The sequence below is a fragment of the Lepidochelys kempii genome, chromosome 21 (genome assembly GCF_965140265.1).
Source record: "Lepidochelys kempii isolate rLepKem1 chromosome 21, rLepKem1.hap2, whole genome shotgun sequence".
Classification (NCBI taxonomy): domain Eukaryota; kingdom Metazoa; phylum Chordata; order Testudines; family Cheloniidae; genus Lepidochelys; species Lepidochelys kempii.
Genome location: NC_133276.1, coordinates 1,666,556 through 1,678,024, shown reverse-complemented (window position 1 = coordinate 1,678,024; position 11,469 = coordinate 1,666,556). Strand labels below are relative to the sequence as shown.

At 46.2% G+C, this 11,469-nt stretch overlaps 1 long non-coding RNA gene across 2 annotated transcripts in view; it reads left to right on the top strand.

The window, feature by feature from the left end:
* The first annotated feature begins 4,387 nt into the window (after window positions 1-4,387).
* The window catches only part of LOC140901156 (uncharacterized), a 29,696-nt gene continuing 22,614 nt past the window's right edge, over window positions 4,388-11,469 (top strand). For both annotated transcript variants that reach the window (XR_012155786.1, XR_012155785.1), the window contains exon 1: window positions 4,388-4,777. This is a non-coding gene — a long non-coding RNA (uncharacterized lncRNA). The remainder of the gene's footprint in view (window positions 4,778-11,469) is intronic.

Below are 11,469 nucleotides of genomic sequence, written 5' to 3'. Positions count from 1 at the left end.
GCTTCCTTTTATCTACCTTATCTAATGGTTTTAATTAAACAGTTTTGATTAATCAGGAAACCTCCAGTGCAAGGTTTAGGGCAGCAGCCTCAACAGGGCTCTGGGAAGCTTCTTAGAATTTAGGATGTGCGGTAAAAGCTTGCAGCAAAACTACAGAATATCCCCAAAAGTTGCAGTATGCTCCTGCCCCACCATAGGCTGGCCCTTCTCCCAGCGACATTGGAACCGCCTGAAAGTTTCGTTCGTTCCAAAAGTTTCATGGACAGTTTGGGCTTTGAATCTGTTATGGCACCATGGTGAGGTATCCATAGCTAATGCTGCAGCTGAGACTGAAACCTTGTCATGGATGGGAATAATGGCAGGTCTTCTGAAATTAAGATGGTCACCTCCCTCTCTCAGCTGAAATGACTCACTATTAGCTCTAGTTCCTATTGCAGGTATGGTATGGAGAGTCACATGTGGTATGGAGAGAGGACATTTGAACCCTGCCCATGCTGCCTTGTTAAGAAGAGAGCAGAGGTGTGGGAGAGGCAGAGGGCTTGCTTGCAGGAACCTTTCAGACTCGTATCATCTGCGCACACATGCTTTAACTTCCATGGCCCCTCCAGCTCCAGGAGCATGGGCATGGCTCAGTGTTGATTACACATCAGTACAGAGAACAGCTGTGCTGCTTGGGTTTTCCTTACCTGCAGAAAATTGCTCTTGAATCCACATTGTGAGCTGGGACTGAAATCTCTTTGTTGGAGTAGTAATTGAGCGGATGTTGTCTGTAAGGGCTGAGACTGTCATAGCTAAGAACCTTACTTGCACTAGAGTTTCCAATAATCCTTTTATTCTTTCTTTTCATTTTATGCTTAATTAAAAAGCATTCTCTTTTTGCTTTAAATACCAATTACAGTGAATTATCCCTGTTGCTCATCCCTCCCTCCAGATTGCTATGTACTTGGTCACCCTGCCTTCAGCACTCTAACAACCTTCATGGGCTAGGTCTGAGCCCATAAGCTACCCACAACCGGGGTTTCCAGAAACTCCTCTAAGCATTGTTCCCTTCCCAACACAGCTCTGCCAGTTCGCCTGGCTTCTTTCCCTATCCCCTGCTAGAGGAGGGGAAACCCCAGTAAGAGGCATGCTCCACACACCTCTGGGGTGATTGTTTGCCTCCCAGCTGGGGCAGAACTAGATAATGAGCTGAGAGTCACCTGGGCCTTGGGCTGAGGGAACTCAGTTGGAGGGAGAGTGGTGAGGAAGGTCCAGTAGCTGTGGGCTGGCTGGAGAGCTGAGCCACACGAGTAGAGCCAGCTCTTGTGGTGAGGCCCTGGCACATGGGGCCAGGCATCCAGGGAGGCAGTCCTGGGGCTGTTGGGTCAGAATGGGGACCGGGAACTGCTCCTTTGTGTGAGAGCCCAGAGCTAGGGTCTATAAGGACCAGGGGACTGGAGAGAAGCCCAGAAAGAGCTGTGAGTTGAGCCCAGGAGGGGCAAAAGAAGCATTAGTCTGAGTATTTGTGATGGACATTTTAAGTACCTTGGAAGGGGACTGAACTTTGAACTTGTATGTGATTTGGCTGAAGGGCTTGGCCATGGAGGACCCAGACAGAGGCAGACAGCCTGCAGGACGTGCAGGAGCTGAGGAGGATGCCTGCAATGTAACGGTTACACCTTGGCACTAGGGGGCAGTCTAGTGGTGAGTGTCCCCAAACCCTCTCTCATCAGGGAGGTGATCAAGACAGGTGTTCTGTTCTACATGCCTAAAGCTGCAGGTGTTGCTGGTTGGCTTCTGCCAGGCCAGGCCAGCACCTTCCACTAAAACAAAACCGTCACTCCCTGGCCTGCTATTGTGTTGATCCTGCCTTCCTTCTCCCACCTGGGAGTTTTGGGCTTTCATAAAATAATGCACTCTTCAGAGGACCCTCTGAACCTGATTTGTGGCATCAGGCAGCATTTGAGGTGAACCTTTCGTTAATTCCTTGCTAAAAATAATGGGGCAGCCTAAGTTTTGATCACTGTAATTCCATCCTAATGAATTTGTGTCAACTTGTTTCAGAGTAGCAGCCGTGTTAGTCTGTATTCGCAGAACGAACAGGAGGACTTGTGGCACCTTAGAGACTAACCCATTTATCTGAGCATGAGCTTTCGTGAGCTCCATGACTCCCGCTCCAACTTCAATGATAAACATCAAGGTAAGTTCATCGTACGCCTCCAGCTCATGAAGCAGTTACTTCACTGGCTGCTTTGCACAGCTCCTGAATGAACAGATAAGAATGCAGACAAATCACTGGCTGTCCATTGTCTTCCCACTCCGCCTGCAGGTTAGGAAGCAACAGTCTACCTGTCCCCTGAAGAGGGAATGTACTGCCAGCAGCTGGAATGTCAAAGAAACATCCCAAAAGCACCTGGGAAAGGCACTGATACGTCCCTCCTATAAGTTCCAGATAGCCTGCCTATACCCCCACAAGGGAGTGCTGGTTGTTTTCTAAGCTCAATCATTTATTTATGGACTACTAAACTTATCTAACAAGCTCTAAGTACATCTGCAGAAGTTTAAATAAATAACACCTAGCTTATTAACAATGTCAAATTAAATGGTGTCCAGAATTGAAATAGCTCAATGTTAGTAGTACCCTTGCTATGCTCTCTTCACTTCCCTGAGTGTCTGAATGAATAGATAAACAACAAGGAGTCTGGTGGCACCTTTAAAAACTAACAGATATATTTGAGCATAAGCTTTCATGGATAAAAACCTCATTTCATCAGATGCACAGAGTCTCACGCCATCCTCTGAAAGCCAGTAGATTCAGGCTCTGATGGACTCACAGCAGGAAGCAAGTCCCGGAGCCAGGGGCCCTACTCTGTACCCCGCCTGTTCCCATATGCTAAACTCTACGGGCTGTCAGTGTAAATGCTCCGCCTGTCGTGCTGGTACGTGGGGGAAGGGAGGTGGTTTCCTGGTTTAGTCAGGATACAAACTATATATTGGGGTTTACAGATCAAAAATGAACACCTTGAAATGAAATGCAGAATCCTATTGACTTGTTAATCATTATTATTTAAGGAGGAAGAGAGCAGATTCCCCGTAAGTGTCCTGTGGGGGAAGAGAGCATCTTCTGCAGAAACTATACAGCTGGTCCCTCCTCTGACTGATCTCTGTAGCACTCCGTTGTTGTTTTTCATGTTAATCACCAAAATACCACCTACAGTGCCCATACAAAACTGTGCGTGTTTGTTAACCTCATTAAATCCTAACGGATTAGTCAGCTGTTCCTCAACCACGGAGCTGCTAGGAAACATCTAAGGTTCAAAGTTATGTGGCTTGGAAAGTGATTTTCTAATTCACAAACTTCAAAGGAATTTTGAAAACCTACAACATAAGGGAGACAGCCTGACATTAATCCACTGGAGTGCTGCTTAATGGCCTGTTTAACTTTTGTCTTGATAGGTCTTTAATAAGCAGCTAAGCATTAAGGCTGTCTTCAGATAAGCACTGGTTTAGAATTACCTCCAGGCATCACATCCTCCATACACTGTTGGGCTAATCTCCCTCACATACAGGTGTCATCTTTTAAAAGGGCAGCTCTGTCACTTGGGCCTGTAAGATGCTGAGCGTTAAAGCTCAAGGGAGTGGGAAATGCATAGTGCCTTGCAGGAAGGTGCTCAGCTCTGAGCTGAATCAGACCTTCCAAAACAGCAGCAGATTCCCACCTTGCAGCTGGAGTCTTTGCTATTTCTTTTTTTACAGCTTCTGCTATGACATCCCACCTTAACCAAGCATTCCCTTTCAGCCTGACCCACAGGCTTGTCATGCAGAGCTGCTAGCAGGATTTTAACATTTCATTCTCAACAATGCTGGCTGCAGCAAAGTTGGCAGCTTTACTATAAGTATAAAAAGGTGTGTAAAATATGTGTGCTAATTATGTTCTTTGCACAGGGTATCTCTCTGTGTCATGTCAAGAATAGTACATTTCAGTAGCATGGTCATAACCAGCAATTTGGGCCCAAATACAAGAGGACCGGACATATTATTGCCAGCCAGGCCTGGTGGTGTGGATTAAGCCATGCGAATAATGGATTTGTCAGTTAGTTGGCAACTTTTAAAAGGTGGATAGAATCTGTTTGGGTTGGACCATAAATGAAAAATTTTGGTGACTCAGTCACTTTGGGTCAAGCTAAACTTTTATTTTGACCATTTTTTAATGTTTTAAATTTTTTTAAAATAAAATGAAAGGAAAGTTTGAAACAAAGTAATTTCAAACTGAAAAATGTTTTGAAAATGTCAAAATTAAACATTTAGATTTTTGATTGTTTTTGAAATGAACAATTCAGCAAAAGTAATATGAATTTGCAAAATGTTTGGGTTGCCAAATCTGCCTTTTTTCCTCTAGTGTGTGTAGTTTTTTGTTCCCCCCTCGTCCTCTTTTGGAAACAAGTTTCTGACACGTTTGTGCCCCATTCCATGTGTCATCTTCCTAAGTGACAGATTCTCAGTCTGTAGGAGCCACATTGCCTGGAATAGAATGAACAAGTACTACAACTTCTGTTCAGCTTTTGCAAAAGCACAAGGAGTTCATTCACCTGCATGACCTGTGTAGGGAGCAAATGAAGACGGATATCTTTCTTACAGTATCAGCGATGCTGCAAGCTAACCAATAAAGGTTCTTGTCCCACTCAGTGACTTTTCGCTCTGATATTGCAGAATGAACAATCCGTTGTTAATTCTGAGCAATCACATTCCAGAACGGCTGCTGTGTGCCAACCCAAAGGAAGCTGCTATTCAGTGACGGGTGAGTGATATTTCTGTGAAGTTTGTAAAACACTCTGAGATCCTTTAGAATGAAAGGTGGTGCAGGAATGTCACTGTTTTGTTTTTCATTTTAAAGCTTCTGAAAATGACACAGGACTGAATCAGAATTTGAAAGTGTCCAGAGACACTCTGACCTCCGAGTTAGAATTGCCACAGCATGAGCAATTGTTAGCACCAGCTACAGAGCTTATGAATGGGAATCCCTGTGCAGCATTCAATAAGCAAGGATTCTAAAGCAGTCAGCTCTGATATAGGCAATAGGTTTAACATATTATCGCCTTTAGATGATGATGCCGCAGTTTGATATTCCAGACGCACTCAGAAGGGAGGGCAACCCTCCTATGTTGCAGTCTGTGCTTGGTATAATTACTTAGATTCATAGATGTCAAGGTCTGAAGGGACCATTATGATCATCTAGTCTGACCTCCTGCACAACGCAGGCCACAGAACCTCACGCACCCACTCCTGCAATAAACCTCTCACCTATGTCTGAGCTATTGAAGTCCTCAAATAATTTGAAGTCCTCAAATTTAAAGACTTCAAAGTGCAGAGAATCCTCCAGCGAGTGACCCGTGCCCCATGCTACAGAGGAAGGTGAAAAACCCCCAGGGCCTCTTCCAATCTGCCCTGGAGGAAAACTCCTTCCCGACCCCAAATAACATCCCACCTATGATGGGATGTTAGATGGGGTGGGATCTGAGTTACTACAGAGAATTCTTTCCTGGGTATCTGGCTGGTGAATCTTGCCCATATGCTCAGGGTTCAGCTGATCGCCATATTTGGGTGAACTGCTCATCCAATTGGCCCCATAGCCACACACTTGTCAGAGGAAGCTGTCAGTTAAATCTAGCAGGCACACTTACTGGACTGTTAACTGCAGGTGTCAGAACCATCCATGCTCTACTCTGAGGGGAAAACAGGTTGTCCTCATATTTGAGAGCTGTGGAATGCAGGGTCTTGCTTATGCCCCATCATCATTTGACTTCACTAGAATGGTGCAGCTATACTCTTCACAACAATAGGGTTTCCCTTCCAGAGGAGGGGAAAATGTTGCAAGTGCCTCTTTAAAGCAAAAGAATGGAAAATTGGGGTGATGGAAACCGTGGTGGAGCAGGGATATGTATGGAGAGTGGGTTCCTGTGCCGGGGACTGAAATGCTGTATGGATTCAGAACAAGGCAGGGCCAGGCTGCTTGTGACTCAGCTGGATTCCTTGCAGAAGGTTGGTGTCTGACACAGACTTTGGCATCGAGCTGTGAGAGGGTGGTGTCATTTAAATGTTTGTTTTTTATAGCTGTAGATTCCACTGCAGAAATACTGCTGAGTTTAAAAACTTCCTGCAAAATCCAGGCAGGGTTGGAGGGGTGAGCTGCCTAAGATACAGTTTGCACAGCTAGAGGTGCCTGATTGGAAACCATTTACCTCTCAGGCCCTACCCATGGTAATGAAGCAAGGTGTGTGTGTGGGGGGGTGCTAGGGGCAGCTGGCTCATTCCATGGCCCCAGAGGCTCAATTCATGGCCAGGGCTATCTCCTGTAGGTGGCAGGCTAGGCACATACTTCACCATCTCCATGTGCACCAGTTTGTTGTTGTCCTTGGCTGATAGGAAGTGATCGGAGGAGCTGAGGGTTTAAGTGCAGGGTTGGTGCTTGCAGTCCTGGCACGCTCTCTGATTCACTGCACTGCCCGGGGCAAGTCGCTGCACCTCTCTGCACCTTAGTTGTCCTGTCTGCAAAATGGGGATGATGAAACCTGCTTGTTTCACAGGGCTGAGGGCGGGTGAATATTTGCAATGCACCTCAGGGTGGTAAAGAGCTCTATTACCAGAAACCCTAGCTGGGGAGATGGGTCTAGTCTCCTGAGGGAAGCAATTAGATCCCTCGTTCCATTTGGGCTCTTTTCTATGGGTAAAGAGCAGCCCTTGTCTCTCCTTGCCAGCTCCTGCTTTGGGAAAGCTACCAAACCTGCCAGCTGGAGAGTTCCAAGAGCACCTCTGACCCTGATCTTCCTGGGGCTAGAATAATACCCAGGGACCTTGGATCAGCTGTGTACACCACCATCTCCAAGTGGCCACTGTAGCTTTAAGCCCGGTGTGGTTCTTCAGAGGGTAGAATTAGACATTCATGGTTTGCATGAGGCCTCAAACGCCCGCTTAGCATTCTGCAGCTCGTTGACACTGACACAGTTTCGCTGCCTCACAGCAGCACTCCTCAGGGCTCTCTTGTGTGATCAAGGGTGAGTTTTCATTGGGGTTTCTATTACTGTAGCACTGAGAGGCTGCAGCCAAGATTGGGGCCCCGTTGTGCTAGGTGCTGCAGGAAGCTGACACCACATAGCAAAAAACAGTCCCTGCCCTGAAGGGTTTACAGTCATAGACAAGATGGGTGAAGGCTGGGAGGGGAAACAGGGACAAAGAAGTGAAGAGACTTCCCTAAGGTCACACAGCAGCTCAGAGGTACAGCCGGATGAACAGGAATGCTCTGGCCCCCCTGCCATGCTTCTGCTCCTGGTCTGCCTTGGTTAGCAAGTGCTTTTTAGTGCATTCCAGGAGCCCCCTTCTTTCCTGCAGCACACGTTAGCACCAGCTGAGGACCTGCAGGACATGATGGGCCAGTCCCTCTTCCACAGGATACCTAGTAGTTTTAGCTTGCGTTTATTATTTTCTTTTCATTGCTGATCTCCTGCATCCTCCCCTTCCATGTGCTAACAGGGCAAATCCTGCATGCTTCTCTATGGTCACACACAGTCCCAGATGCAATGAAACCACAGAAGTAATGCGGCATGAAGGGGCGAAGCAAAAGCTGCAGAGCACACATGGAGAGGCAGTGGTCCATACTCCCTGTGTGTCACCGAGCTCAGCTCTGCATGTATTCTCTGCCTCATGAGAATCAAGGTGGGAGGGCAGAAATTGCTACATGAACCCGCTGGAATTTCTTTCTTACAGAGTAGGGCCATGGGGTGGGACTGGGACTGCTGTACTAGTATCCAAGGGTAGCATGTTGGAGGCTATTTCTTCCTCTGTTTGTTCATCCTCTGCTTATATTCGCTTGGTATGAGGGATGGAATTTAATTCTATATGAAGGAAGCCAGTTGGTTTGGTGGACAGGGCATTGGCTTAGGTCTCATGGGACCGAGATTCTGTTCCCAGTTCTGCCAGTGACCTGGTGTGTGACCTTGGGCAAGTCCCTTCCTCTCTCTCTGCTTCTGTTTTGTCTATTTAAACTAAAAGCTCTTCAGGGCAGGGGCTGTTTCTCACTCTGTGTCTGTGTAATACCAAAACAATGGGGCCCTGCTCTCCTCTGGGCATCTGGGCACTGCTACAGTACAAATAAATAATAATAAGTATATAGTAACGATGCGCTAACATTTGAATTAAATACATTGCACTTTGAGAGCACAAAGCATTTAAAGACATGAGTTAATTAAGCGTCACAACCCCCCTGTGAGGTACAAAGATAATTGCTAGTCTCATCGCACATATCAGGAGACAGAAAGAGGGATTTATTGTGGTGGTGGTGCCAGAAACATGTCTGGTAGTTTAAACTCCTAAGAGGTCCCTGCCCCAGTGGTTCACAGTGAAAACAGAGCAAATCTACATAAAGGATGGGTGAGCTGGGAATAGAACCTGGGAGTCCTGCCTCTAATCACCGGTCTGTACGTCTTTTCATTGTTTAACTTCCTTTGTACCAGAGGCTAACAAGCTCCTGGAGAGAGAATCTTCCATCATTTTCATTCCAGGCAAGAACCTGAAAGGGCAAATTATCAATTGCACTACACTCTGAGCTGGGTGAGTCTCACCTTTGCCTCCCAGAGACAACAGAGAGATTCCTTTTAGTAGGCAGCAACCCAAATGCAGAGGCAGGCTAAAGTACTCTGTTTATAAACGTCAGAAGTATGTTAGTGTACTGGAAAAATTAAGGAGTAGAAGTTAGTAAGTTAGGTTAAATAATTTATTACGTGGTATGTTATCAGCTGAAAATCTGTTAGTAATAAAAACACACACGAAGAAGTAAGATGACATGAATATTTGATTTGCTAAGGACATCCTTTGAGATATACTCCCCTACCCTGCCCCCCTCCCCCCCCCCGGCGTGTGGCTTGTGTTTGTTCTCCTTCCTTAGAAGTTTTTAAGGTCAGGCTTGACGAAGCCCTGGCTGGGATGATTTAATTGGGGATCGGTCCTGCTTTGAGCAGGGGGTTGGACTAGATGACCTCCTGAGGTCCCTTCCAACCCTGATATTCTATGATTCTATGATCTCTTACTGGGGCTTTTTAATGCATTTAAGGGTGAAATGCACCCCTGTGCTGAGGCCTAACCTGAGGCCTGGCACCATTCCAGCTTTATTTTGAGGACATAAGTGGAGCGCAGGCCTCATGCTGTCCCTGTAAACAGCTGTGAATTTCAGTCCTGAAGATTCAGTGTTTGGATCCAGCTTTTTTCTAGCAGGGATCTTCCAGTGGCCACTCTGTAAATAACTTGATTGTTTTCATAGCTAGCTTGAAATGTCTGAGAATTCAACTTGTCTGGGAGAGATGAGTCCCAAGCAGCGCAAGTATCCCAGACTTTAGCTTTAAGTTGGTTTTAAATTTTTTTTCCAAACCTGAATTTCACAGCTCTGATTTTAGTGGGTTTCCATTTCTTGAAAAAGGAAGAATTGCCCTGGGGAGCTTATTTTTCGCAGAATATAAAATTTAGAACAGGAATCTGTTAAATTTAAAGGCAGAAGGTTAGGAACCAAATCCCATTGTTCCCTCCCCATCACAGACCTGGGTGCAGGGGTTTTCAATGCAGGCAGATTCTGGGAGCTAGCCAGAGGCTCCCTGTGCACCATTCCATAGAGAGCTGACCGTTACTGGAATGTGCAGCAGTCATGTACAGCCTGGTCCACCAGCTATTACCTCTGAAAGAATGGGAGGTTCCCAGTCTTAGCTCTGCTGCTGCACCACAGCCAGGGAAGGGGAGATCTTCATAACTCAGGCCAGTTACTTGTACTCGGTGCAGGGAATTAAAATTGGTCCCTAATGCATATCACCTGCCTGTCGGCCTCCCAAGAGGGGTTAATTTTGTATTTTCAACATAAGCCTATCAGCCTCCTGAGGTCTCCAGATCCTGCTGAGCCGTGCTCAACAACTCAGCTCTTTGCTTCACAGCCTTGCAAGGTTGTCAGGTTACTTTCCTGCCCTTTGCAATGATCACTGATACCTGTCCACCAAAAATATTTTTAGTGAGCAAGTAACAACTGCAGGGCTAGAGATAGACATTCTCTCCTATCTAGGCACAGTTGTTCCTTTTGGAGTGCTGGTTGTTCTCTATCTTTGTTCAGGTTGCTTCTTACGTATAACATACACGTCTGTTTCTCTGTCTGTCTGCACATACAGTACTTTCTCTCTACCATTTTCAGTAAGCTGCTTATCTCCACAAAAAGATTACAATGTCTTTGCCATCCAGTGAAACACTGACAGCTCCTCCTAATGTCTTACAATGCAGAATGCATCCTATCCTCTTAACACTTGTTTTCACATGAGGGGGATGAGCTTGGGGAGCTGATTTCAAAAGCTCTTTTGGTAAATGGGAATTGTTCCTTAAGCACTCTGTCTGCTCACATCTGGTCTGCTTGAGCCTAGGTACAACTAGACTTGCCTAGACGGGTAATATCTTGCCACATTCCCACAGGGTATGAGACAGCAGAAAGTAGATTGAAGGAATTAGGTTACTTTGGTGTTTGGACGTCCATATAATAAATTCAGTCTTTAATGGCACAAGATTTTTCCATCAACTATAATTAAAAAACATACTGAAGGTGATGTATCCTGCTCCCTCCAGGGATTCAGGTTTAAAAATCATCTGGCCACATTACAGATATGTGATCCTAGTGGCCTGTGCTCAGCCCAGACTCGTAAGGCTTGCAGAGGCACAGCTGGAGTCATGAGAATGGCGCTGCTCGGTCACTGTCTAACTGGGGCCAAAAGGTAGGACGAATGGGAAGCAAGAAGTTGAAAGACCGTAAAGGACACAGCAGGGAGTGTTAATGAGGAGAGGCTGGGAAGCTGGATGGCAGCTGTCACTGGAGGCTAGGCATGGTCCTGCAGGGATGAGTGGCTGAAGTGAGCAAGATTTGGCTGCTGCCTCTGCAATGGAGAGTAGTAGCCTGGATGATGCTCTTAAGGGTTGATCTGTTAGCAGCAGCATGAGGCTGTTGGGTGGGGTGGGGACTAGTCAACCCATCTAGATTAGACAAAGGGACCTACCTGGAAAGTGCATGCTAGATTCCAGCTAAGGAAAGACATTACAACACAAAAGCATTTCCTATTCAAAGAGTATCGTTGACCCAGGACTCGGCTGTGCTTTGGGTTTACATAGTTGCTTGTCTCTTTCCCTCCCAGCAAGACTGACAGCGTGACTGTGGTGTACGAAGAGAGATATGTTAAAATGTAATCTCAGAGCTGCCTTTTTCCTTGGAGCACATTTCACACGTTTGCCATGATAGGAAAGGTGCGTGCATGTAGATACATATTAGGTTTCTTCTGTGTCTGTCTAGTCATGCTGTGGAGATATGTCCTTAGTTATAGTGGTCTGCCTTCATGTTCTTCTGTCCATGAGTTACTGCTTCCCCTCGCGCGCCGCATTAGATTATCCAAGCAAACCAATGCTCGCAGAGTATCCGTTCAATAG